The following is a 23,786-nucleotide window of genomic DNA, read 5'->3' as shown; positions in this document are numbered from 1 at the left end:
ATGTAAAGAAAAAAGGGAAAAGTATTTGAAAAAACACAGTAAAATATAAATATGTACAATATATTTGAATGGAGAAAATTTGCTTTGATGAAATCAGAGACAGAAACCATCAAGGAACATGTTGATACATATAAATAATTCAATTCTCTTAGGACAAAATTAGTGACAAATCAAAAATGGATAAAAATATTTGCAATTTATGTTATAAAATGTTACTGTCTTTGGTATATAAATAGGTTTTATAAATCCGTAAACAAAAGACAAATATGTCAGTAAAGAAATGGTCAGTAGACACTCTAATATGTAATTCTCAAAGAAAAAATATATTTATTAAAAAAATGCAAGTAATGAAATGCAAATTAAGATAAGGATAAAATACGTTCTATCAGCTTGGCAAAAATATTGAATTATAAATAGGTTATAAGTAGTAAAAATAATTTTGGAGGACTATTGGACAATAAACAGCAAAAGCATAATTTTATAAGACTTTTGATCTAACAGTTCTACTTTTAAGAATTGATCAAAGAAACAAATATTGACAGGAACAAAAATTTAGCTCTAATATTGTTTATTTCCACATTAAATGGAAGGTAGCAGTCTAAGATCAGGGAGCCAGCATGGTCAAAGTCTGGTGAGAGCTCTCCCTCCTAGCTTGCTGACGACCTCCTCACCGTGTCCTCACGCTGGGGAAAGAGAAGCTCTGGTATGTCTTCCTCTTCTATAAGGACATTAATTTCATCATGAGGGCTCCACTCATGACCTCATTCAACCTAATACCATCGCACCAGGGGTGGGGAGAGCGGTTAGGACTTCAAATATATAAATTGGGGGAAGGGTGATATATTCAGTCCATAGGAATGTGGTAAAAAATATAAATATGAACCAAGAATGTCAAAACATTGATACTGCTAAACTTGGGCCTGAGACACACAGTTGGGCTCATTATATTATTTTCTTTCCTTTTTTATATGTTTTAAAAGTTTTCATATATAAGTGCATTTTTAAATTTACGTGATAGGATAATATGTAATGACATGGAAAAAATTTTCAATATATTTAACTAAAGAAGTAAGCTAAAGAAACTTACCCTGAGGGATGCCTGGGTGGCTCAGTCGGTTAAGCATCTGCCTTCAGCTCAGGTCATGATTGCGGGGTCCTTGGATCCAGCCCGGCATCAGGCTCCCTGCTCACAGGGAGTCTGTTTCTCCCTCTCCCTCTACTGTTTCCCCTGCTTGTTCTCTCCCTCTCTCTCTCTTGCTCACTCTGTCTCTCAAATAAATAAATAAAATTTAAAAAAAAAGTATTGATCAAATTTGAAATTTTGGAGTAAAAAATAGCAAATATCTTTGTGGTCTATATAAGGGAAAAAAATCTCATAGGATAAAATACCAGGAGATTCAAAAATTATAGCAGCAGTATTACGGCTACATATAATTTTTTTAATAATCCATATCCACATCAAAAAGCATGTGTTACATTTTTAATATGCAAACATGTTATAAAAACAATGGTATCAATTTTTCACCGTGACATTTAAAAATATAAATTTCCTTTAAGTGGTCAATTATTTTTTGACATTTATTAAGCACCTAATGTGTGTCAGGGCTTGTGCTTGGAACTGTAGACAAAAAGGTAAATATGAAATAACCTCCTGTCCTCATCATATTCACAGGGAAATTAGGTATACAAATTAAGTAATTATGTCAATATAAATGCTATCATACCAGGGTACATAGATGGCTATGTGAACTCACAGAGAAAAAAGACATTATTTTGGTTTTTTTGTTTGTTTGTTTTACTTTAGGTTTCCTAAAAAGCAAACAAGAAAAAGTTACCAACTACTACTAGTGTACTACAATATTTCTTGTCATGAGGAGGTTTGAGTTTTAAGTAGACCTTGTTATAACCACTCCTTGTGAGCTGACATTTTGCCCAGACCATTCTACCTCTGGGCCACTCCATTTCTTCTTGATTCCTTGACAGGTTCTATCAAGCCAGGAGACCAACCAGTGATCTTGGGCAAGTGGAGATACTTCCAAGTGTATGGGAATTAGTATGGGCCTTGATTGAGCCCTTATATTATTAGAATATCTATAACGACCTTACATTCCTTATAGTTATTATTAGAAGGAAATGAAATGAATCTAGTTTTAATAAACCTTACCAAAAGCAGAGTACTCACTCAAGGCTAAGAGTTACACTGTCTATTACAGTACTACTAGGCCATAGAACACGTGTAATGTAAGTGCACATTGCACTGTGCTATAACCATAAAATACACTCCAAATTTTGAAAAGTGATATATATATATATATATATACATATATATATATATATATGTATAAAACTTAGTTGTATATAAAAACTTTTTAAGTGGGAGCTACTAGGAAATTTAAAATTACATGTGTGGCTTACATTTGTGACTTCACATTATAGTTCTATTGCACTGCAGCCCTGGATTAAAAGCTTCAAGTAGATGAGTACCAGAGGTACCTCAGATTCTGATGTTTTATAAGTATTTTATTACATCTTCATAACAATTCTGTCTGGTGAGGATGGCATTTTATAGATGGGAAAACCATTAATCCATGGCCCATCAGCCCACTTCCCAAGTTCACTGAAAAGCATTAGACAACTTATTTTATTTGTTTGTTTAGTTAAGTACTTGTTTTGTACTTAAATACTGTGTAGAAGTGGGAACTATTACACCATTAGATCACTTAGCATGTTGCTTTGCTCTTCATATTCTCCATGTGATAAGAACATGCTCATAAACAAGGAAATTCATCAGTTCAAATACTCAATCTCTCTCCACATCTCTCTTACATACACACAAACATATGTATCTCTCCTCTCTCTCTCACACACACACACACACACACACACACACACACACACACCTCTAAAGAATTCTTTGTCATTTCAAATAGTCTTTTAAAAATATAGAGTATGGTTGTCCTATTTCTGGAGAAAACATCAATTCTAATAAACATGTGATGCATACTCATAAAAAATAAATTAAAAAAGTAAAAATATAGAGTATGAATTTTATAGCTGAAGGGAAATTTGAAGTCTTCTAGTCCAGAAGCTGCTTCTCCTCTGCCCTACCCACTGTCTTCCCCCAGCTATGGAATCCTTTCTTCAAACTAGCTTTCGGATGGAGTGCCAGTACCAGATGCAAATAAAAATGTGCAGTTCTGGTGGATGCAAGGAAGATCTCCTGGAATCTCTCTCCCTCCATTTCCCTCTCCATCTCCTGAGGAAACTCCACATTTCCAGTTTAAAAAGGAAAGTGAGGCTCAGAGAAGTCAATTTCAGAAACAGTACTTGCTTTATAGCCCCGGAGATGATACTTTCCTTATCATCAGGGGCATTTCCAGAACTAATCGGAAACTTGACTGAGAATAGCAAGGATATATCTTCATCCTAAGAAAAGAATCAAATAAGGATCTTTCTTGGTTATATAGCCTCAGGAGACAGTGTAGATAAAATGCCTTAAGAGAGAAACTAACCAAAACAAGTCAAATTAACAGGACTTTATCCACTTACTTCAAAATAATTCTATCTTGGTTTCCAGAATTAACTTTTACATTCTGGAAAGGCCAAATGCTTTTTTATTTCAAGTTTGAGACCTATTTTTCTTTTGGAACTAAGTGAACACTGGGCCTTTTTTTTCTCCCCCCCCCCCGCCACCCCTGTCTTTACTACAATTCTTAAGGAAAACACACTGTGGCCAGCCTGCTTTCACTTCACCCTCAAATTCAAGTTTAGGATGGTCACATCTGGTAACCACAGATGGCTATCACTGAAGGCAGAGAGAAAGTGGAGCCCTCCTTAGGTTTTCAGCTACTCCACGTGTTTGTTGCTTTAGCCCTAATAACATTTCTTCTTTGCTTACAAATAAAGCTCAGCCACCTAACCTTTTCAAGGAACTTACTCTCATTCCTCAAAAATCAATGATCAGGAAGACATCAGTATTTGGTTCTGAATGAATACATGTCACTCTACTCTGAAGAAAACCCAATGTTTACATTTTTATCTGTTGATATTTTAATTAACAATATAAGTGCTATGTTTGCCCTGTGAGTTCAATGGGAAAAACTCTGCAAATAAACAGCAGTTCCCTCTTGGACAATCACTCTGTAAATTAGCTTACTTTGTCAATAAAGTGCATGCCTATCAGGCTCTTCAAAGCAGCAGGGGTAAGGATGTTCATTTACTTAAGCAGTAGGTTCTACCATTAGCGTTTGTGATTGGTGTTAATTAGAACTGTGTGTGCATGTCTCTCTGCCACAGAGCCCACATTTTCAAAATCCTAGTAACAATCAAGCTATTAATAAATTAAGTAACCATATTTGTTTGTGTTCTTTTTTAATCTAATTGAAACTTTCTGAGCAATATCAACATGATAAGCATTTGAGGACCGGTTTCTCAGTACTATGATGAATTGAATCATGCTTGACTTCTGTTTTTTTTTAAAAGAGCTAATATAGATATTTAACATTTCCATTGGACTTTTTCACAATGGGTACAGTTGGGAATCCTATGTATTTTGACTATTTGAGGCAAAAGCTTATTTATTTATTTTTAACTTTTCTTTCTGCATTAAGTGGGCTTTGATAAAGTAAATGTTTTATTGTCTCGAAACCAAGCATTGAAAGCATGTAAATTAGCTTTACAGGCATCCAAAAAAATTTAGAGGGTATTATGAGGTATCTAAGTGGATATTAATGTTATGTTAACAAAGTTAAGTAGTTAGAGCCATTAGGTAGGTAACTGAGATGATGTAGGTAGAGACATAGATAGGGAACTCTGCCATCTTCCCCAGTGGGGAAGACAGTATTTGCCTTGGACCAAAAATATCCAGACTGGCTAGATTTTCAGCTCTCTCTCTATCTCACTTTGCCTCAAGAGATACAACCTAAATGTTTCTCAGTTACCCTGAAACTGGACATCAAATGAGCCAACTCAACTCAAAGCCATTCACCATAGTGCTAGCATTACAATAAGGAAAAGAAAAAAATGGTTTATATATCACTCTGTTGGAAATTTTTTTATCAGCCAGCACATATTTCTCTGGAGAAGTTCAGCGACATCTCAATCCAACTTTATGCTTTGTATTTACATCTTAAAGAGAAAATTTTTTTAAAGATTTATTTATTTATTTTAGAGAGAGAGTGTGCATGAGTGAGGGGGAGGAGCACAGGGAGAGGGAATCCTCAAGCAAACTCCCCACTGAGCACAGAGCCTGATGGGAAGTTCCATCCAGGGGCCCTGAGATCATGACCTGAGCTCAAACCAAGATTTGGATGCTCAACCAACCCAGCAACCCAGGCACCCCCATATTAAAGAAAATTTTAAAACTTATGCTCCTTGAAAAATTCCTGATGGATCAAGTTAGGGAAATCACAATTGTTGTTTTTGCAGTAGTTTATTTTTGGCTTCAATATCACCAATCACCTAGTGAACTATTTATTTCTTAACTTCCTGTCTTAATGCTGGTGATTTGATTCTTGGATATCTAAGGATCAATTGTGCCTATGCTTGTGAGTTCTTACATTTTTGTGGGTGTATTTTTTAATGATCAGAAAAGCCAAAATCTTACAAAAACACTTTTGAAACAATTATACTTTAGTATCTAATTATCTTAAAAATACTTATGGTATTTAGCTTTAGACAATGGAATTTGTTGTGTTAAATTTTATCCTCATTAGTTCCTGATTCTTATGTGCTCTTGAATTCATGCTCCACTGTTGGTAGCATCCCCATAGTTCTACGGCAACCATGCAACATGTTACAAAGATCATTACAGTTGGGGGAAGAATAATCACAAGTTGAGGACACTTGCAGTAACATGAAAAGGAAACTAGAAATGTCCAATGTGCATGGACATCAAATTTGTTTCTAAACTATGTGCTCTGGCACAAAAGGAAAAGTATTTGTTTACATGTCAACAGATACCTTTGTATTTGTGTATTCCTTGTATGTGGCAATTCTTTATTTAAGGTTATTTTATTTTTTCTTTAATTATATTGAAGTCTGTATGTGTAAACACTTGGGAAAAGCAGAATGTTTCCTATTCCACATTACATTTTCCTTCTTTCTTAGATTTTAAATAGTATCTTATTACAAGGGAGAAATTTCTCGTAGAGACACAACATAAATTCTTCTTAACTGTTTATCAAGATATTCAGTAAATTAAATTTGTAATGAAAATGTTTTGTGTTGTGAGGATACAACCAGATTATTTTTCCTGTTGCTAGATACTTAGAATTTGCAGGCTGTATCTATATTCTTCTTTTTTTATTATTATATTATGTTAATCACCATACATACAGAGTTTTGTAGTCTGTAGTTTCTTTTTTTTAATTTTATTTTATTATGTTACGTTAGACACCATACAGTACATCGTTAGTTTTTGATGTAGTGTTCCATGATTCATTGTTTGCATATAACACCCAGTGCTCCATGCAGAACATGCCCTCTTTAATACCCATCACCAGGCTAACCCATGCCCCCCCCCCCCCCCCTCTAGAACCCACAGTTTATTTCTCAGAGTCCATAGTCTCTCATGGTTTGTCTCCCCCTCCAATTTCCCCCCCTTCATTCTTCCCCTCCTGCTGTCTTCTTCTTTTTTTTTAACATATAATGTATTATTTGTTTCAGAGGTACAGGTCTGTGATTCAACAGTCTTGCACAATTCATAGCGCTCACCATAGCACATACCCTCCCCAATGTCTATCACCCAGCCACCCCCTCCCTCCCACCCCCCACCACTCCAGCAACCCTCACTTTGTTTCCTGAGATTAAGAATTCCTCATATCAACAAGGTCATATGATACATGTCTTTCTCTGATTGACTTATTTCGCTCAGCATAATACCCTCCAGTTCCATCCACGTTGTTGCAAATGGCAAAATTTCATTCCTTTTGATGGCTGCATAATATTCCATTGTGTATATATACCACATCTTCTTTATCCATTCATCTGTTGATGGACATCTTGGCTCTTTCCATAGTTTGGCTATTGTGGACATTGCTGCTATAAACATCGGGGTGCATGTACCCCTGCGGATCCCTATATTTGTATCTTTGGGGTAAATACCCAGTAGTGCAGTTGCTGGGTCATATGGTAGCTCTATTTTCAACTTTTTGAGGAACCTCCATACTGTTTTCCAGAGTGGCTGCACCAGCTTGCATTCCCACCAACAGTGTAGGAGGGTTCCCGTTTCTCCACATCCCCACCAACATCTGTCATTTCCTGACTTGTTAATTTTAGCCATTCTGACTGGTGTGAGGTGGTATCTCACTGAGGTTTTGATTTGGATTTCACTGATGCCGAGTGATGTTGAGCACTTTTTCATGTGTCTGTTGGCCATTTGGATGTCTCAATTCACAGAAATCGGTGGCATTCCTATACACCAACAAGACAGAAGAAAGAGAAATTAAGGAGTTGATCCCATTTACAATTCTACCCAAAACCATAAGATACCTAGGAATAAATCTAACCAAAGAGGCAAAGAATCTGTACTCAGAGAACTATAAAATACTCATGAAAGAAACTGAAGAAGACACAAAAAAATGGAAAAATGTTCCATGCTCATGGATTGGATTGTTCTTCCAAGAACAAATATTGTGAAGATGTCAATGCTACCTAGAGCAATCTACACATTCAATGCAATCCCCATCAAAATACCATCCACTTTTTTCAAAGAAATGGAACAAATAATCCTAAAATTTGTATGGAACCAGAAAAGACGCCAAATAGCCAGAGGAATGTTGAAAAAGAAAAGCAAAGCTGGAGTCATCACAATTCCGGACTTCAAGCTCTATTACAAAGCTGTCATCAAGACAGTATGGTACTGGCACAAAAACAGACACATAGATCAATGGAACAGAATAGAGAGCCCAGAAATTGACCCTCAACCCCATGGTCAACTATCTTCAACAAAGCAGGAAAGAATGTGCAATGGAAAAAAGACAGTCTCTTCAACAAATGGTGTTGGGAAAATTGGACAGCCACATGCAGAAGAATGAAACTGGACCATTTCCTTACACCACACACAAAAATAGACTCAAAATGGTTGAAAGACCTAAATGTGAGATAGGACTCCATCAAAATCCTAAAGGAGAACACAAGCAGCAACCTCTTCCACCTCAGCCATAGCAACTTCTTCCTAGAAACATCGCCAAAGGCAAGGGAAGCAAGGGCAAAAATGAACTACTGGGACTTCATCAAGATAAAAAGCTTTTGCACAGCAAAAGAAAACAGTCAACAAAACCAAAAGACAACTGACAGGATGGGAGAAGGTATTTGCAAATACATATCAGATAAAGGGCTAGTATCCAAAATCTGTAAAGAACTTATCAAACTCAACACCCAAAGAACAAATGATCCAATCAAGAAATGGGCAGAAGATATGTTCTTCTTTTAAAAAAAATTAAAGGCAATGTTTTAAAAGAAAACCAGCCAGTTATTTTCAAATATATGACTTCCTTTTCTTAAAAAGGCCAATACTTTTTAAAACAATAAGCAATTTCATGGATGGTATACTTCTGATAACAATAAAATATAGATGTTAAATTTATATATATCTTAAAGATTTCAGGAAAAGAAAGAGAAAAAAAGAGAAATAGAGAAGCTGCTTAGGTCCACTGAGAATAGGTGTACTTCTATATAATATCAGAGATTTGCAGGTTTTTCCTGGCCTAAGGCATGGGAAAGATAAAGCATTGATTTGGTTTTAAAGGATTTTGTAAGCAAATGTATACAAAGTGTTTATAAAGGCCCTTGGAGTATGTTGGGAAAACATACTGCAAAGGTACTGCTGAATTTATAAAAATAGCCACTAATAGTAGATCACAGTATTCCTATTTATTGTACAGTGATAAATTCTATTTTTATACTGTACAAAATATATGTATAGTCCCAATGGCATTGCATGGATCTAAGAGTTGATAATATTTGCCAGTTCCTTCACCATAATAAAGGCACATCTGACTCATATGACCTTTGGAGTAAGGGAAAATCTGACTTCATTTTTAATTTGGCATTCACTAGTATGCAAATATTTCTTTTTAATTTTTAAGAAATAGGAGTTTTCTAAATTGAAGCAGACACTGTCAGTGCCTTGTTTATATCCTTCCACCCCACAGATCATTTGCAGCATGTGAACTGGACTTAGAACCATCACTACCAGGGACTCTTGGCCTGAAAGATCTCTGTACCCTGCCTGTATGTAAGACAGGCTGGAAGTGTCAGGGTCCTTATGCTTCTGGGAAACAGTGCTCCATGAATGACTGAAGGGAACTGATTGACAGATAGCTCTCCTCAGTTGTCCCTTAAGAGAAAGAACTCTGAGGCATGTGTTCTACACTGTTTCCTGGAGTCTCCCATGGGATTCCACTCCACTTGCTCACAGTGGCCCTCTGTTATTGTAGACTTATTGGCTTCCTCCCTTTCATGTCTTACCTTCCTACTTCTCTACCACTGATTCCTGCAATCATGTCTCAATAGACTGTGTAAAAAAATTCTTGTTTTAGGATCTGCTTCTAGGAAAGCCCAATGTGAGTCATGCATTTTTTTTTAAATTTAGTTACATATCCATGCAGTTAAAAAATTCATAAGCTAGAGTATATAACAAAAAATAATTTTCTATACTACCCTTGTCCCCCAACAGTAAAACACTTAATAAGAATGGGCAAGAGGAGTCCTTGTCTTGTTCCGCATGTTTTAGAGAGTCATGTGTGTCTCAAATACACAAAGAAATAAGTTTATTAAAAAGACGAGATGTTTTTACTCTCAAGTCCTGGCATTTAATGCTGGCACAGGGTCCACCCTTAATATCATAGTTCAGACCCATTGAAGTGCTTATTCACATCTCTTTCCTGAAGTCTTGAAATAAGAGACAATTGTGTTCAAATGCTCTGAAGGTTGTAGGTTTTGTTACAGTCATTGTTGAAAATGGACACTGCTTCAGAGGACAGAGAGGTTTTGAGCATGAAGCACTTAAATAAAAGACAAATTAATTAACTTGTCAAGTTCTTTCAGCATAAATGTAATAGATTCCTGAATGATGAAATAATATTTCCCAGTAGTGCTATATATCCATTTCTTGTTCTCTCCCTGTTCAAAATTTGTGGTCCTGAGGTATTCATGAATTAGTATGGTGTTCACCACAGTTACACATAGAAACTGAAGAATTTTTGAATTATTAAACAATTTAGATTCTTAAATTTGTATATATTATGCAAATCTATACAAATACATTTGAAGTGTAATACAGTCTGATAAAATTTTTTTACAGTATCTACTAGAGAGACAATGCTGAAATTATATTTTTTTACAAAATTATCTTAAAACATTAAGTTAAATTTCAAAAAAGTAAATAAGCATTTCAGTTTTATTCAACTAATTTGTTTTAAAATTATGGTGTTTATTAATTCTAATTTACTTTTGCTTTTTAATTTTTAATAAATAGTTGAGTTTTTAGAATAAAATAATTTTGAAAGCATGATAAATGCTTCCATTTGTTATACATTTCCATTAACTTACATTTTAGTAAAATTATATTCAAATTTTGCAAAAATGTAATTCAATTACTTTTATATAAGTCAGTATTGGGATAGAAATAAAAAATATTACATTAGCACTCAGAGAAAAAATGGCAGAAAGTTTAAAAAATAGACAAATTTTCAATGCAGTGATCTAGTTAAATTTTGAAAGTAAATAGACTTCTGTCAAACAAGACCCAAGAATTCATGAAAAGGGCATTACACATTCTTTACTTAAAAAAATTTAATTATTGCTCAAAACAAGGAAGATGAACAAGAAAACTATTTTTATCCATTTAGCAACATGAACAAGTTTGAATTTTCATTTGCTTTACTAAGTAAAATTTTAAATACTCATAACTACAATGCGAGTGAAAAAAGGATTATTCACATCAAATTCATAATTCAGAAGCAACAATTATATCTCCTTCCTGCACATTAGAAGCTAAAGGAAATTATATCTACAAAATTATCAAATTGGACAAGAAATATAAAATAAACTGCAGCTATATCAAGCTTATAAATGATAGTTCTAAAACGCAGTCATCACATTTCTCTGATAGTGCAGGAAAAGTTTTCTAGTGAAACAAAATGCAATTCAAATTAAGAATTACCATTTTCCATTGATTTAAGATGGCAGAAAAGTATTTAATTTTGCCCCAAATTATTTCAAATGGATAAAGAAACTTTAGCAAGTAGTTTTTACATCCTAATTTCAAAGACAAAGTATGTAGGTATTACAAAATATTTGGCTAAAGATTAGCTTTTGCAAAAAATCGCATTTGTGATTAGAAGCATTTTAGGTTCTCAATTAAAAGAACACAAAATATCACTTGCACATGCATACACACACATATACCACATGAATCATTAGAACTAAAAAAAAAAAAGGTTTGAAAGAGCAAACAATGAAAAGTATTTAGCAAAGACAAGGAAACCTTTGATACAAAACATTTGTGTGACTGGTTAAAAGAATATTATATGTCTAATATTTAGCCAAGCATAATGAAATTTTGCACAAAATAGACAATGGAAATGTTGAAAAATATATTTACTTAACAGAAATATTTTTAAATGTGATGCTAGCATGGCCAAACATGTAAAATAATTTAAAAAGTTATGATGATCTAGAATAGTAAATTCAAAATGTGAACACTAACTTAATGGATAATAAAATGAGAGATTAAGTCATACAACAATTTTTTTTTAAAGATTTTATTTATTTGAGAGCGAGAGTGAGCAAGAGAGAGAGAGTGCATATGAGTTGGGGGGGTGTGGAGGGAGAAGGAAAAGCAGATTCCCTGAACTGGGAACCTGATGTGGGGCTCGATCCCAGGACCCTGGGATTATGACCTGAGCCAAAGGCAAATGCTTAACCTACTGAGACACCCAGGCACCCCTATACAACAAATTTTTAATCAAAATTAAACATTATTAAAAAAAATTAAAAACAAACATTATTCATGGAGATTTTTATCATAGAAAAAAGTCATGTTCAGGGTGCCTGGGTGGCTCAGTAGGTTAAGTGTCTGCCTTTGGCTCAGGTCATGATCCCAGGATCCTGGTATTGAGCCTGAGGTGGGACTCCCTGCTCAGCAGAAAATCTGCTTCTCCTTCGCCCTCTGCACTTCCCCCGCTCATTGTCTCTCTCTCTCTCTCTCTCAAATAAATAAAATCTTTAAAAAAAGAAAAAAGTGGGTGCCTGGGTGTCTCAGTCGTTAAGCGTCTGCCTTCGGCTCAGGTCATGATCCCGGGATCCTGGGATCGGGTCCCGCATCAGGCTCCCTGCTCCGCGGGACGCCTGCTTCTCCCTCTCCCTCTCCCCCTGCTTGTGTTCCTGCTCTTGCTATCGCTCTCTCTGTCAAATAAATAAATAAAATCTTTAAAAAGAAAGAAAGAAGAAAAAAAGAAAGAAAGAAGAAAAAAAGAAAGAAAGAAGAAAAAGAAAAAGAAAGAAAGAAAGAAAGAAAGAAAGAAAGAAAGAAAGAAAGAAAGAAAGAAAGAAAGAAAGAAAGAAAAAAGTGATGTTAAACATCTAGTATTCCTTAGAGATAGATATTATTGAGGTTTCCAAAGAAGAAAACAGAAAAATAGAAATTATTTCATTCGTTTACACCTGTTCTTATTAAGAAGTACATGTTTTGATTTAAGTGATAATGTGAAAAGATACTTTTTTAGGTTTTGTCATTGATTTAAAACATTGTCTGATGTTTTTGATAAGGGAACTAACATGGCAAGTAAAGAAAGAGGCATAAAAGCTAGAATTTTGACTTAAAGTCTAGAGCCATTCTTTGTGCAACGTATGGCACATAGTTTGAATTCATTACTAAGAAACATGACCTTAAATGTGAATAATATTTGAAGCAATTCAAGTAGTAAATATGGCATTTTCTGGATCTGCTATAAGATGGAAAATGTTGATGAGAGATTTTTCAAATTCAGCCTTACTAGAACTCCTGGACAACTGAAAAAACTAAATTATGTTAAAGCATTAACAATTAATTAGACAATACATGAAATGTACAAAAAAGTAAGAGTCGTGAAACAACAGAATATCTTTAAATAAAGAATGTATCAGGATCTTTAGTAGAAAATGAAATTAATTTGGAATTATCACTCTCCACACTTTTTACTGATTATGGATAGTGCCAGCAAAAGATTTGCAAGAAAGCCTGAATAGATCTGAGTTTGGCAATATCACTTGTTAATACAGTTTTATTCCCTCAACTGAAAAAAATTCATAAATCAAAAGAAACTGTGAAATATGCAACATAAGTGGCTCTGCCCATACATTTCAGATAATGTCTGTGGATGCTTTTGCACTACAAAGGCAGAGTTGAGTGGTTGCTGCAGAGACCAAATGTCCCTCAAAGTTTAAAGTATTTATAATTTGTGTTTCTACAGAAAATGTGCTTCAACCTCTGATATAGAGAGTGCTTAAAGAGACAGTCATCTTTGATATTTTGTCTACTTTTAGTCATAAAGCTATAGCTTCACACCTATTTTTCAACTTTTAGAGTTAGATTTGTGAAAGGAGAGGATAGACTATTTAATAATTTTGTTAGCTTGATTTATAACTTTTAGACATTTAAACAGATAGTACATGGCCTTCATTCACACTCCTCACCTGGGGCCTGCCAATATAAGAGATGGACTTGTCCTTCAGTTTCCCAGATATCTTCTCCAAGGCCTACCACCAGTATCATTTTCTGGAACATCCTTACAAACATACATCAATGCGCACACACAAAACGAATACAAAGTTGCATTTAGTCTCCTAGCTTGCCATTAATATCATCTAAAAAGACTCACAGCATCTCCTTCACCTTCTTCCCTAATAAGGATGACAAAGCCTCAAAGATGATGATGCCACTGGAAGCTACAGATGCTGGTGATACAGGTTTCCACATTGTGTTCCAATGTACCCCACCAGGTAAACTAGGTTCTCTCTCTGGCCATCATAGCCTTTTATCTATATCTATAATGTAAGATGTCTTCATTTTCATCAAAATTATTTCTATATTTTTTAAATGATTGATATGGCTTTCAGGGGTGACAGATATTTCTTCACTCTTAGGAGTATGATGATGAGTGTGGGGGTGTAAGTCTGAAGGTAGAAGACACAAGATGGATGAATTGTTTGCACAATTAGTGAAGAAAAGTGGAAATCAGTGGGAGTACACAGATCAGAGGAAATCAGAGCCAGAGGGCTGCATGTGTGGAAGAATGGCAGAGAAAACCTGACTGGCCCTCACTTTCAATGCCCCTGCCCCACACAGTGGGAAAGAGGAAGGTAATATTACATGACACATGATGGAGGTCTTTAAGTTTTGAGGAGTAAAGTGTGGGGTTAAACCCCTTCTCCATTTCTACCACCTAATTTTAAGCAAAAAACTATAGATTTCACTTATATTTCTGGTGAGAGAAACTCTTTCTGGTGAATACCAAGAGATGTTTTAGTACTGCCTGGAATTTGAAACAGAATAAAATTGGACACAGCATGTGGGGACAGCTGACATCTGGATTGCTTACTTATGTGCCTGTTTTTCTTTCCCAAGTCTGTGGTTTCAGACCACGAGAGAATATGCCTTATTCTTCCCTATTTCTCCAATTCTAAAAAGGTGCTTTGGTTGCAATTATGCGACCATTAATTATTTGGAAATCTTATTAGGTGAACCAGTTTCTAAGTTCCAGAAGGTGTGGCTAGCGAAATTGACTTTCCATACATACCAAGAATGTAGTGAAGAATTCTGAATTTTTTAGTTGCATGATACCCAAGCTCTATCTCCCTTTAGTTAAAATAGAGATGCAAGTAATAGCCATTCTCTAATTTAGTGCAATGCTGAGGTTAAAAACTCCATTGTGATAAAGGGGTATCCCTAAGCATCTAAATCCCAGGAATTGCCTTACATAACTGAAAAGACTCTCATTTATTTTGTAATTTCTGTTCCTTTACAATATACTAATAAGTGCCACTTTGGAAGAATCATACAGAATTCATTTTAGTCTTTGCAATGAATTGAAACAGAGGCATTATGAAATCCTTGCAAGGATTCCTCATGTTTGAATTTGATGCTCTCAGTGTTTAAATGACACCCCTTGAAAAGATTCATACCGTTTTGGAAAAAAAAAAAAAAGACCAATTTCAGCTCTGTGAAGAGATATGGAGAAATTAATTCCTCTGCAAGACATCTTGAAATGCAAGATTGGTTTATAGAAACAGATCGTGTAGTGCGATTTTATTTCTATTCCACTAACCTTTTTTTCTACAACTTGGATTGTTTTTGATAGAACACTCTGTTGATGGAAATGCAAACATCCAAGGAAAAATAGATTTTTTTAATGATCAGAAAGAACAGCTTTCCCATAAAATATGGGGTTCACTGAATTTCCAGGCACGCGGAATTCTTTTTATTATATGTGAATGTTTTATGAACCAGCATTCAGAAAAGAGGTTCCATGGGCCTAAAGGGAACATAATGTGTCAGGTTATATTGATGGAGTGAGCGGTAATAATGATAATAATAATAGCTAAAATTTATTTTGTATTTTTCTTTTAAAAAACTCCAAGTATTTCTCGTATACGCAGCTTTCGTTTTACCCTATAGAAGGAGTGTTTTCAGAAGGATGCTGACCCATCAGGAGGCCATAGGGAAATAGTTTCATTACCCTTTAGTGCCAGGCTGTGTAAGAAGGATATTTATCTTCCTGGGGCCTGAGATGAGGTGAAACATACATCGTCATTCTGATCGTATAGCCTTGAAGTCCCTGGGGCCCCATTTCATGGTCTGCAAGTAATTTAAGTAAAAACACAGAGAGTATATAAATATGGAAATTCTGCTAAGACATTTCCTCCTTTGTAGAATTCTCAAGGTTCACTTTTCTTAGTCCTAATGATCTATTTTCATCGTTTTTTTTGGGGGGGTGGGGGGAGGAAGGGTGCAGGTGATACTGAACTAAGGACATGTGTGCTAGCCATGGTCCAAAATTGGGTGCAATCTGGGCAGTAGGAAGAAGGCAGGTTTATAGCCAAAAAAAATATAGTATTTAAAATGGACAGTATAGTATTTCTCAAATAATCGGCTACTGAGATGAGAAAACAAACTAAAGAAAGGGAAGTGATTTGCTTAACATCAATCAAATCTCTAGTGTTCAAATGAGAATGAATACAAGTCTCCTTCCTCTCTCCTTGACAGTTCAAAAGGGCAAGGCTTTGATGGAAAATCATGAACCCTGTTAGCTCTTACTACATTTGAATTGAACCGCTGATAAGGGATATATTAAAGTCCTTTCCATTTTTTTTTCAGAGTAAAGTAGGAAAATGCTGTGAAATTTGTCCCCATTCCTTCAGTTCTTTCCAAGTTCTGCCTGTCACATTCCTACTGACACACCATTCCAAAAGGGCTGCTCCTTTTCTTCCCTAGAGGGAGAATTATTAATTGCATTAATTTATTTGCCATTGTCACTTTTGATTCTAAATGAGTAAAAAAATTTTCCTTGGGTGCCTGGGTGGCTCAGTTGTTAAGCGTCTGCTTTCATCTCAGGTCATGGTCCCAGGGTCCTGGGATCGAGCCCTGCATAGGGCTTCCTGTTCAGCAGGAAGCCATCTTCTCCCTCTATCACTCCCCCTGCTTGTGTTCCCTCTCTCTCGCTGTGTCTCTCTCTGTCAAATAAATAAATAAAATCTTTAAAAAAAAGAAAGAAATTTCCTTAATAAAGAAGTAATTTTGCACAACCTTAGTACTAGAGTCTTTTCTAGAATCTTCCTGGCATCTATCCCCTTACCTCTGAATGAAGACCTCCAGGGATTAGCATTCTCTCCACTACAAGGAAGTTATATTAATTACTAGACCATTCTTAATGTTCATGTTTAAACATTCTTCATTATAATAAACTACTGCTTGCCTTCCTCTCTATTATAACCACTGGCTCTAGTTTTGCCCCCTAGAGCAACACAGATTAAAATGAGTCCTTCCTTGTGAAGTCATTTTCATATCTGAGGAGAGCAACTTCATCATTCCTCAAATTCATCTCTTTTTCAATATAATGTATCTCCGAAGAACAAAAATAAGGTGGCCCCCTTTAATTTCGAATTAAAGTTTGGGAAAGATAACTAAGTCAGACATATATCAAAAGGCTTTAAGAGAAGTGGTAGGTGATCTAAGAATCTTTCAGCATCAGGCAGGGAGAAGACCTCCAATATCCAGCCATTTCTGTGTTGCCATGAACAAGTTTCTTTTTCTTATGAATTACTTTTTGAATAGTATTTATAAACTAAGAAGATTGGATTAGATAATGATCATGTCTCCCAGTTCTAAATGTCCCATTCTTACCACATATTTTGGAAAGAAAACCCAATATTAGGCTTACTGCTCCCTTGAAATTCTGTGGGTAGGTAGTAGTTTTAATCCACACATTTCAGGTAAATTCTAAAGCATATAGTGAAGATGAATGCCTTGAACAAACTATACTAGGGTCTTAGAGCCCTCACAAGCCCAAAAATGTGTAACAGAAAACACCCTAGTTTTGTAAATTTCCTGGAATTTTAAGCAAAAATGTGACAAAGCCAATTAAACAGGTTTTTGCCTCTGTGAAGGCTGTAAAATCCCAGTGTGATTTAAGATAACATACCTTCTTATGTTAGTGAATAGTCTATGTTGTTTATTTTGTGGAGAGGAGGGCAAATTAGATTTTTAATTCTATCTTATATAAGGACTGGATCTAGGTTATTTGTAGACTAAAGGTTCAGTATAATCTCTAGGAGTGCCATGGTTTGAGTAAGGCCAAGTCTGGACAGTAGCTAGTTCTCCTTATATAGATGAAATGTTGATTAAGATACAGGAGGCACAGACTTATTAAATTTAATAAAATTCAATAAAACAAATAAAAAATAAATATCTCATTGTAAAGCAACCAATAATAGTTGTAAATCCAGGTACAGAACTCAAGTCTTCTAATGCAAATTTAGCTTTTCCTATTAGAGTAATAGGCAACTGTCTGGAATTTATATATAATTCATTATTCTTCATTATACAATTATTTGTATCATTTGAGATAATACGTTGGCATTTTGAAACTTACAATTCATTTGGACTAAACAGCTGAAGTTACACTTGTGAATATTTTTGATTCAGAAAAACAAATTGATGGGCAAAATATGTCTTCTGCTCCTTCTGAAGAAAGGCTGTTGCAAGGTTGAGGGAGAATAAAGTAGCACTGGGGTCTCCAACTGGACACTATAGTATCTCTTGCTAAGACTCATTTCCAGATTTTGGTGTGTGTGTGTGTGTGTGTGTGTGTGTGTGTGTGTTATTTCTTTCTGCTACTTTCCTACAGCACTACTAATAATCTCATGAATACTGCACAGATGTTTTCTCCACTCTGTGGCATACTTATTTTTCAAGTGGCTTCTGAGAGCAGATGTTCCCATGTGTCTTTGTAACTTCTTTTCAGTTGATGCTTTTGCAACATTAAAAAAAAAAAGTGTAGGGGTAGAGAAGAGGAATACTAAACACCAGTTATAGAAGGAAAATAAAGACCAATGTATGTTTAACTTTTTTATTGTGAAAGAACCTCCATTCAATTCAGTTGAATTTAATAAGTATTTATTGGAAATCTATGTGTAAGACCCTTGGCTCAGTTCTGGGAGGGTTCAAAGTAGACAGATGTCACATAGGTTGGAGGAAGGATATTTGCAAAACAAGAACACATTCACAAGGCATATATATTAGAGCTGGTATCTCAGACAGAAGGCAAAAATAAAGTACGAATGTTTAGAACATATGCAAAGAAAAGTAAAATTATCAGCAGAATCTGGGTATTGCCTCATGTGGTGGAATAATTGGGAATTTAGATTCAGGAAGTGGTTTAAAGCTAGAGTATAAAGAACCATGAACAACAGACTGAGGAGTTTGTGATTAAGTGGATTTGTACTGGGGAATGTTTCTGAGTAGAGGAATAACAAAATCAGAGCCATGTATTTTGGAAGATTATTTTGGCAGCCATGTATAAGAAGGATTGGGGAAAACAAAGACAACAGAGATAAGAAACCACAGTTATTCATTCTACTAGTGATGAAATAATAAGGTAGGATGTAATCTGTAAAAATGAGAGAGTTATAGATGTGAAGATATTGAGGTAAGAGAGTCATTGTTTATAAAGTGTTCTTTTGTTTCTTTCTCTCCCAAAAGATGTGAGTTAGAAAGACAAAGGAAATTGTGCCATTAATAGAAATTGGGATGTAAAAAATGTTAATGTAAGGGTAGAGATTATGAGTTTGATTTGATTGCAATCTATTCAGTTGTTAATGTCTGATAGGTATGCATATCTGGTCTCAGGAAGAAAGTTTCAAGCTAGCAATAGATACACAATGTGGCTGTCTGTATAGAACTGAGCAGTTACCAAGAAAGAGGCTGAGAAAGACTGGGGAAAGGGATCCAAACAAATCCTTGGCAATTAGTGTGGTACTGATAAGAGAATCAAGGAAGAAGAAGAGCCTGTTTAGGTGACCAAGACTATAAGTTCAATGAAGTAGTAAGAAAAACCTTAATAATCAAAATTGTACAATAGGTCCCAAAGAAAGGAGAATCTACCTAATTCCATTTGGTAGGTAGTTTGAGGGATAAGCAAAGATTAAAGGATTTGACTGTGAAAAGGTTTTGATGACAAATACTGGGTTAAATATTGGTTGGTGGTTGGACTTAGAAATGAGAACCTCAATATATGCTTTAATTAGGTAATGTCTTATGGATAGAGAAGTTTTGTTTTTGTTTTTTTTTATAAAGAAATGATAAAGATTTGTTTTATGTAAAACATTGGGTGTTAGCTTATTTTAGGGTACTGAAAATATAAAGAAAATTTGAGTAGAATCTACATTATGCTCAATGAATCTCTAATTTTTCACTAGTCATGCCAGTGAGAGGCTGAGAGGCTGTTACATCAACCAGATAGACCTGGGGTCCCAAGCTTGGTGACAGAAATTGCATAATCTCCCATTGTCCTCCCTGCAAGATACCCTCATTGCAAACCTCGACCAGATTTCTCTGTTAATTTGTCACTCATCTATAACCAGGAGATGACCTCTTTTTCCTACTATCTTAATTTTGCCTAATTATAATAATATAACATGACAAGGATACCATCTCCCAGAATCCATAGAATGACTTTCTAGGGTAATCTTGTGAGGGAGTTTTTGCTTCTCCATTTCTGTTCTGGGCCTTTTATTTTAGAAGCTTTTGAGGGCATAGCTTTTCCTCTCAGCAAGTGAAGTGCTTTAAGATTTTAATTCTATTTGGTTTTAATTGTTGATCATCATTTCCAATAGAATTGGAAAGTCTATGTTCGTTAGGCCCATTGCTGTACCTTTTCTAATTTTAGAAATCCATTCTTTATATTCAACCAGAGTCTTCTTCCCCCCAAATTCAAAATGTTAGTCCTTTTTCTCCCTCTCGAGAGGGAATAAGAGACATTAAGCAAGTCACTTAATGTATGTGATTGTCACTTTTTCTTCTAAGATTGATATGATTATATGTGAAATGGCTATGGAAGTACTACATAAAACCATAAAGCATGAACAGGTTTTTAATTGTTAGTGATATTAATTATAAGTAGGAAAATAAGCAGTTAGAATAAACAACCATGGGGTGTGACAGCTGGCTGTAAAAAAGACAAAAGTTACTTTAATTATAAAAATATAAAAGCAAATGTTTGTGGAACCATATAGTGAAGGGACAGCTATGCTGTCCCCCACACAGTGATCCATGTTAACATTAATAAGTAATTTAGAGTACCTCAATTGGGCATGAATTAACTAATTAGTACTTGGAATACTGGAATACTAATGTAATAAAATACTAATTGTAATACAAATGTAATATTTGTAATAGTGATCCAAATTTATCAATAAAAAGTTAGCATTTTCTAGAAGAAAATTATATTCAGCATATTCTGTACAGAAGGAGGGAAGAATGGAATGCATTCAGAAACATTTTCAGCCCAAATATTTGAAAACTTTACAAAAAAGTCTTGTACTACAAATTTAAGCCTCAGTTATTTGTAAAACTTTTTTTTTCATGACACTGATTTCCCTAGAAATGCTGAGTAAACCCAACCATTCAGCACATTCATTGGACCTAGCCATGCTCAAGCTCCTGTCCTGCAAGATGAAAAGCAGAGGTAGCACAAACAACCCTTATAAACACAGAGCATCACTTTCAGTACTCTTCACTTTTCCTCTTATGGTCTATTTCACCCTAGCATTTCTATTGCTATGATTCCTGAAAGCTACTACTTTTTTACCCCCACAGAACAGACAATTTCAAAACTCAATTAATAAATTTATATATATATATATATATATATATATATATCCCACTTCACCCTCCTAGTGAAAAGATGAGCACTATTGCAGCAAAAAGCTACTTAATCCTTGCTTGAACCATACCGTGTTTTAAATAGCTGCGAATTAGTAGAACATACCTGGAGTTCTCCTTCATTGATCAAATAAATGCATAAAAATGATGCCTTCAGGGAGAGGAAAATCTTCTTAGTGGAAGAATATGTCATACAGAGAAACAAATACTTATTTGTTCCTATAATAGTGCCTACTACAGAGTTACATTCCAGCATGTACCTGATGAATAACATGGAGTTTTCATTTAACAAGTTTCTGCCCAACATTGTTCTCAAATGAGGAAGTTGAATGTCTACCTTGCAAATGTTTAGCTCAGAGTTCTTTCTAAACAAGAAGTTATACCAGGAGAGAATTATGTCTTGTTTTTAGCTTCTGTCTTCTTTAAAGGTGAGATGTTTGTATACTTAAAGACAAAGTTTTTCCCTTGTAAGTCATCTAGAAGGACATTAAAAGACTTATATGTGATAAATCCTGAATACTTGATTAAATTTATCATGGGCTAATTAATGTATACTTATCTATCCCTGAGATCATGCAAGGAAGACCCACCATCTAATAGTCTACTAAATGAACAAGCAAAATCTAGTCCTGCATGCAATAACCTATACAAAGAATAAATGTCAGCCATGAAAAATTCTCTTTGGACAAAAGGATATATCCTTTAAAATTAGTGAGAATTGAGCTTCAATTATTCAACTTTCTTCTTTTGATTTAAATCACATGTTTACAATATTCCTTCTCTTATAATTTCTTTAATGAGCAAAGTTTTGATATTTGGTAACCTGAATAGACTTCTCAGTAGGGTATTATTGTTATAAAAAACAGTTTATAATGTTATAAGGATCCTCTTGCTCTACATTAATTTTAGAAACATAATCAACTCTGTCAATTCTATCTATGACAGACTTTTAATCTGACTTAACACCCTCTGCCACTCTACCACTTTATTATGTAGGCTGTGCTGAGGAAATGAAGACTGGCATCAGAACCAGTAAAACACATTAAACAGAAAAGAAAAACCATCACACTTAGAAGACATAGAAGACCAAATAGAAAGCCAAATGAAAAGCAATTTTTTATGGTTTGTTTGTTAGAGCTATACATGATTCTTAAGCCTATCCATTGGTGCATATATCAGAGACCCGGCTATATTATTCCTGCTTATTCTTATTCTAAGACATTGAGAAAGTCCCTTACTTAGAGTCTGTGACTGAGGAGATGATTTGCTTTTACCCTAGCAAAGCAGTGATATCCATCTGTCCAACCATATATCTATGCAGTCATCCATCTCTCATTCAAAGCTTCCTGTGTTCTAGCCATGATGTTCTTAAGTTCCCACCAAGCAAAATGTTGTTATAGATATTTCTAAATATTTTACAAGTAATATATATGATTTTCATTAAAAATGGACAGGTGTTGAAAATAATAAATAAAGGATTTTGTAGTACATTGCCCATTCTTCCCCCAACACTGCTGATTCATAGAACCAATTCCATAGGACAGGCTGCAAGATGAGCAGTTTGGCCACTTGGACCAGTTGTTGATATTATCATTATTATAACTACCATTATTATCATAATATACACTCCCATCTCTCATCTCTGTATATCCATGATCTATCTTGCCCTGTTTTATGCCATGTAATTTAGGTTTTTCAATTATGGTTTATATAAGTCTCACCATGTTAGAAGGTAAGTTCAGACAAGGACAATAATGTTCCCTGTTTTATTCTCTGATGTGTCCCAAACTTTTAGAAGTGTTCTGGGCAAAACATGGGCACTTAATATTTGTTTAATGAACCAATTATGTCCTATTAAGAACAAGAACTACTATTATGTGTTTGCTTTGAAGTTATGTGAATGCTTCTTACGACAAGTTGCAAGCCCATATATATAGGCTTCTGGATGTGCAAAACGAAGATTCTGGTTGATTTCAGTTTGCAAAGTGGAATGAGGACAATCATTGCTATCAGGATCTGTATATAAAGAGCATAGCTGCCCCATGTGCTAGACACTCTGCTAAATACTTTGCAAATATTATCATCTCATTTATCTAATCTCAAAAGCACGTTATGTTTTATGATATTTTATCATTCTCTTTTCTTATTGAGGAAAGAAGGTCCTTGCCCAAAGTCATGAAGCTTGTATGCTTAGTTAAAACGAATAATACACTGCATAGTACAAAACTCTGACTCCACTCTGATATATTATCTACATGCACTCTGTTAATAAGTGTTTCTCAATTCTTTGAAACAAAAGGAATGTGCAATTTTTAGTGGCATCACCCATTTTTAAGAAACAAGTATCATATTTCCTTTTTGG

Source organism: Zalophus californianus, chromosome 5 (genome assembly GCF_009762305.2).
Source record: "Zalophus californianus isolate mZalCal1 chromosome 5, mZalCal1.pri.v2, whole genome shotgun sequence".
Lineage (NCBI taxonomy): Eukaryota > Metazoa > Chordata > Mammalia > Carnivora > Otariidae > Zalophus > Zalophus californianus.
Note: the sequence above shows the minus strand (reverse complement) of the source record.